The 6,047-nt window shown below is 39.2% G+C and overlaps 1 non-coding gene across 1 annotated transcript; it reads left to right on the forward strand.

Annotated features, from left to right (window-relative positions):
* The first annotated feature begins 3,347 nt into the window (after positions 1 to 3,347).
* Positions 3,348 to 3,419, forward strand: TRNAG-UCC (transfer RNA glycine (anticodon UCC)). The gene has a single exon. It is a non-coding gene; the product is annotated as a tRNA-Gly (tRNA).
* Positions 3,420 to 6,047: the final 2,628 nt, after the last annotated feature.

Below are 6,047 nucleotides of genomic sequence, written 5' to 3' on the forward strand. Positions count from 1 at the left end.
AGAAGTAGACAATATAAAAAACATAAATTGAACTTGTTTCTGAACAATTTGTAAGCATTAAAAAATAGAAATAGGAACTAGTTTTCAACATTGACACATTGCAATGGGATACAACTTACAAATGAAATATTCCTGAGTTCCCTGAGAAAGAACAATCATTTCACATCACTAATTTCTCAAATGAAACTTTATGAAACAATTTTTATCCTTCTTTAAGCATAGATTTACTTTACATATGGCACAGGGAAATGAGGATGTGACATGATTATTCTTTTTGCTGCAATACTTGCATGAAAGCAGCTTACCTAGCACTGGCCAGTGACCTAGCTGTTTATCCAACCTCACAGTGTCATCTGGCCTTGGTGCATGTTGGAACTGAAACGCAGATGGGTATTCCATACTTGACAGTTCATCATTTCAACCAAAGAAGTACTGGGTGAATCTCTTAGAGTTAGTCTCATGCTGGTGCGGTTTGACTTTTGTCTTTTGGATCTTGCAGTGACAGAGATGTCAAGTCTGAATAGCTTCAGTGGGGTGCATGGCAGGTTTAGTGACCAACAATCACGACAGTAAAGAAGCCATGCATTGACAACAGCAAGATCCAGAACATAAGCAAACAGCCGCATCTGATGGCAAGTATGTATTCATCATCAGTTTCCACCACTTCCAGGTCATCTGGGTCTTGATCCGAGTCACTATCGTCCCAAACACAGACAAATTTCGAATTAGCCTTGGAGGACTCACCATAGAACAATTTCTGATTGATCTGGAAGGACAATAAAAACATTCTGTACACACCCAGATCATTACTGAATTCATATACACACTATCAAATTTTATGGAAATATTTATATACCAAAACTTGAAAACATCCCCAAAACGGGCAGGACCGAGTGTACTCGGTCCTATTTTGTTGCACTTTTTTCAATTGCACGGTGCACTCATATTATGCTTCAAAACGTCTTTATATATATATCAAAATATAGCTAAGCTATTCACTTACACCAGTGGTTCCCAAACTGGGGGTAAATTACCCCCTGGGGGTAATTTAACCATTTTTGGGGGGTAATGGAGGGGTGACAGAAAAAAAGTTATAAATTCTGAAAATCAAGAAAACAATGCAGTACCCGGTATGAGGATTATTGTTAACTTTGTCTTAGTATATAAAGTTGTAAAGTAAACCTATTATAAGTAAGTAATAAAGTTAAACCAAATAACAATAAACATCAAAAACTAATATACAGTATTAGAAAAGAAGAAATATATAGCTAAGTGTGTGGAAACCCAAAAGTATTTTGACAAGTATGCTTCAGGACAAAAGTCACTCAGTAGCCCAGATCGACCTGTCCAGTACGCGTCACTCAGTTCCTGAGGCTGCCTCTATTTCACACTGTCAGTTTATCTGTGAGCATCAGCCGAGGTAGACATAAGCTGGTATGTATGTGTACTGCCCTGTGCAGTATATAGTTAGTATTTACCCACTGTTACTGTGAATTTGTAGCTATTATTAATTTTATATATAATGTATGTGTGGTTCTTACGTTTTCAATGGTTTTGCTAGGATTAGCAGAGTATGCGAGGCTGTATACGTTCACGTTTAGCCATATATCTCAATAATAACAACATTTTGTGAAAGGGGTAACATGCTTTATGTGGCATGTTAAATTGGGTAACAAACTGAAAAAGTTTGGGAACCACTGACTTACACACTAAATACACAAATCAGTACTTACCGACATTGTAGAGGGTGATATGGTAGAGCATATAGGGAGCACTCAACGAAAAACACGAGTTTTTGCGCCGCCAAGCTAGGAGTATTTACATTCTGCTCTCTCGACCAATGGGAAGCGAGGAGACACCACACAGCTGGAGCGACTCAGGGAAGGCTTGTGATTGGTCAGAAATAGAGAATGGGAACCTAGATGTGCAGGGGGAGTAGGAGGACATGCGCAAAAACCATGCTCTCAGGACCGAGTACACTCGGTCCTGAGTGTACGTGAGTGTTAACCGACTGGTGTGGACCGCATCCTGGGGGACAAAATTAACCTAATTTGCCCGAAATGCTCTGCATAACCAGGGGCTTTCTATTTATTTTTATTTTATTTTATTTTTATTTGGACATAATACATAGTTGTACAAGGAATTATAGTACTAGTTGGGCGTACATGCCAAAAGCCCCTCGTATGCAAAGCATTATGGGCAGGCTTAAACTTAAAGTTAACAAGCAATGAACAATATTAAGTACAACTGAGTATTTGAATTATTATAATCAAGGGGAAGCGCTAAACCCGTAGGATTATACAGCGCCTGGGAGGGATGTGGAAGGCATTCAGGCTTAATTCGGGGACTGGAGCACAGATCCAATTCCCTAAATCAAGAGCCCCTCACCAACATCAAGGAACCTTCCTTGAGAGGTGAGTATTTGAAACAATGAAATTTGAACATTACGATATTGAAGCATTATAGTTTTACAAATTTGTCGCATTACAATGTACAACAAACAAGATGATCAGTTTACTATATGTTGTCTCGAACTTTTAAGATTTAAGTAATTGGGAGAATTATTGGTAATGTTAGATATTGAATGTTGATTATTTAGTCCTGGGCGAGTAAGTGGTTTTTTAGAAGTCTTAAACTGATTTTCAGGCCTGGTTACTTTAATGTGTTCTGGTAATGAATTCCAGACGTCAGCTGTGTACTGTATATCGTGTACTTGTAGAAATAAAGATTATTATATTTTCTGTGCTACCGTTCATGGGATAAGCTTGAGGTGCCCCAGCATCTCAGGTGGTACAATAACACTTCCTACTATACTGTCCAAGGTTTTACTTGGACCATACTAGACTGTACCAGGATTTAGCTCAGTAAGAGATTACAGTCCTCAACGGCTCTGGTGTCGACCTGGACATTCGCATTCATATAAGTGCTACATATTTCCTTCCTCGGTTCCTTGGGCAGTATCTAAGCTGTCTCTCAGTGTTTAAACACCAGATTTCTAGGAGCAGCCTAAGCTGGCATGGCTCTTTAAACATAGCATTGACAATCCTCTCTGGGAGATTTCAGTTTTTGATGACAAATTTTCCTCATTGTTGCGTTGATCTTAATTAGCTAGGACTTGCTATCCTCATTAATGTTCATGGTCACTGCTGAGGACACCATATCTTTCGTTGAGGGCAAGATAACATTTAATCTGTGAATCACCACAGACTCACTTCCATCTTTCTCATTATCCAGAAAGATAAGGACGTGATTAACTTGATTCTGGTTAAGTACATATATTATACACATCTACAGCGGGGTGCAATAAACACGGTTTTTATATCCATTCATACAAAGTAAACTACCCGGCGATGGTGGTATAGTGGTGAGCATAGCTGCCTTCCAAGCAGTTGACCCGGGTTCGATTCCCGGCCATCGCAATTCGAGTTTTTAAGGGGATTACCAATAGACCCTTGGTTGTCTTTTAAGAAGTTGTACAGACACCTGAAGTCAGTACCTGACCAGCCAGGCTGGGGTTCGTACGTCGGTTCACTTGCGACCAGTAGTAACAGCCTGGTTGATCGGGTTTTGATCCACCACGAGGCCTGGTCATGGACCGGGCCGCTGAAGTGTTGACCCCCGAAACACGTTCCAGGTAGTAAATTATGCGGATTTGACTTATTTAGATATTCCCCCAAGAGTCACTGAAACTTACTTCCACTAATGTATTATTTCCACTGCAAATACATGTGCAAAAGTGATCAAATTTAATAATAATAATAATAATAATAATAATAATAATAATAATAATAAGAAGAAGAAGAAGAAGAAGAAGAAGAAGAATAGTACTTTATTTCAACATGATACAATGTTTGTACAATTGTGAATGACATTTAGGTGTACATGCAGAAAATCCGTTAATATGCAGAGCATTTCGTGCGAACTTAAGATTAATAAGGCAATTTAAGATTAATAAGGCAATGACAATGTGAGTAATTTTATACAGTCTCTTAGGTTTAGTGTAAGTATAAATTTAGGAGTTACAATGAATACAAGAAAATTGAATATCCAATTAGTTCACGCTATATATTTTTTTTATCAAGTTTAATGGTTTAAGGAATTACAGGTTTGATTATAGGTGATGGGGATACTAATACATTAACATAAAGGGGAAACAATCAATGTTTTAATATCTGGGAGGATTACAAATATTGAGAATAAGATTATATCGTTTTACAAATGTTCGTGACATGTATAAAGTTGCTAGAAAACTTAAACACACCAGACGTACACGCTGGGAAGAGACGAATAAACAAAGAGGGTATAAATAAGGCGCTGAAAATACCTAACAAAGAGAAAACTCGCGACAATGGAGTCATATTTAGAAATAATAGAGGAACGTATTGGCTTGGTAACAGAATTATGAGTGGAACAGCCAAGCAGCGTCAGTGAAGTAAATAATTTAGGTAAGGAAATGAGGACTGGGTGTAATTAGTTAAATATTTTTATTATGCCGTAATTAAAAGACTGATTACAGAGGTATGTACATAATGGGTCCAGGGACTGGACCACAAAGTTTTAATATCTAAACAAGTTACAGTGGTAACGAACTATTTATATGTTTATGACTCGTTGCAATCGTTATGAGTTATTTATGCAGACATGAATTAAGTCGCAAAAATATTACCTTCTATTATATAAAATTAGTTCCAATCACGCAATAGAGCGAAAAACTAATGTGAAGGACCTGGGAGTGATAATGTCAGAGAATCTCAAAACAATGTCTCGACCACATCTGCTAGGAAAATGATAGGATGGATAATGAGAACCTTCAAAACTAGGGTGGAGCTTTGCTGTACACTAACAGCCCTTTTCAATGAAGAGAGGTAAAACTGTAGACCTAGAGAATATACAGAAGAGTCCCTTGACCTGTTCTCCTCGAAGCGCAGGCAAGAAAGATACATGATAATATACAATGGAAAATCTTAAGAGGGACTAGTCCCAGATCTGCACACGGGAATCACGTCACTCCCTACGAAATCAAAAGACTCGGTAGGCGATGCAACATTTTTCCCAATGAAAAGCAGGGGTGCCATGAGTACGCTAAGAGACAACACAGTAAGTCAGGGGGCCCAAGATTGCTCAATTGCCTCCCAATATACACAACGGGGATTACCAATAAACCCCTGGCTGTCTTCAAGAGGAAGCTGGATAGGCACCTAATATTAGGCAGTTCCTGACCAGCCGGGCTGTGGCTCGTACATCGGTTCATATGCGGCCAGCACTAACAGCCTGGTTGATCAGGCCCTGATCCACCGCAAGGCCTGGTCATGGATCTGTCAGTAGTGTTACTGTATACTTGTGTAGTATACTTAGATAATTTCAGCTACTTTATAGATAGGCTCCCTTGCTAGCTATGACGTCACGAGATCCTCACACGTAAGTGGTAAGCCTGGGGCCCAGCTCTATCACGGAGTTCCACACTACGCATAGATTAGATTCGACAGGCAGGCCTAGGCTATCCTCAAGAATCTTAATTATACTCCTCCAAGACATCCAACGTGTGTATTTCTTACTCCAACATCTCCTGACGAACCCCCACGACATCTGGCCGCGGGAGCGTTGGCCCCCTAAACACCCTCCAGGTAATATATTTTAGCAAGGTATGCTTCTAGAAAAGTTTAGTAGTTATGCGATATTTATAGTGGACAAAGTCAGGATATTTTTCCAGAATGGATGGTAATATACCACTGTGGATAAAATACTTTGACATTTTTGAATGAGTTTTCCCTAAATTCATTAATTTTATCGCCTGGTCTGCACTCTACATCTGGAGGTGGAGACTAAACCTCCCACATATCCAACGGTTTCACTCGTGTAGTGTCGTCCACCAGTCCCTGGACACAGTACGTGTCTTGGTAATATTTTGACTACTGTCCACAGGATGGATATGTGGTACATAAAACTGTTAAACCTAACTTAACTAGATAAATAAGACACGTGCATCAGTTAGTTACCTTCATCTCGAAACTGTTCGCCTACACAGCAGGCTTCATCAGCTGAATACA

Source organism: Cherax quadricarinatus, chromosome 1 (genome assembly GCF_038502225.1).
Source record: "Cherax quadricarinatus isolate ZL_2023a chromosome 1, ASM3850222v1, whole genome shotgun sequence".
Classification (NCBI taxonomy): Eukaryota; Metazoa; Arthropoda; class Malacostraca; order Decapoda; family Parastacidae; genus Cherax; species Cherax quadricarinatus.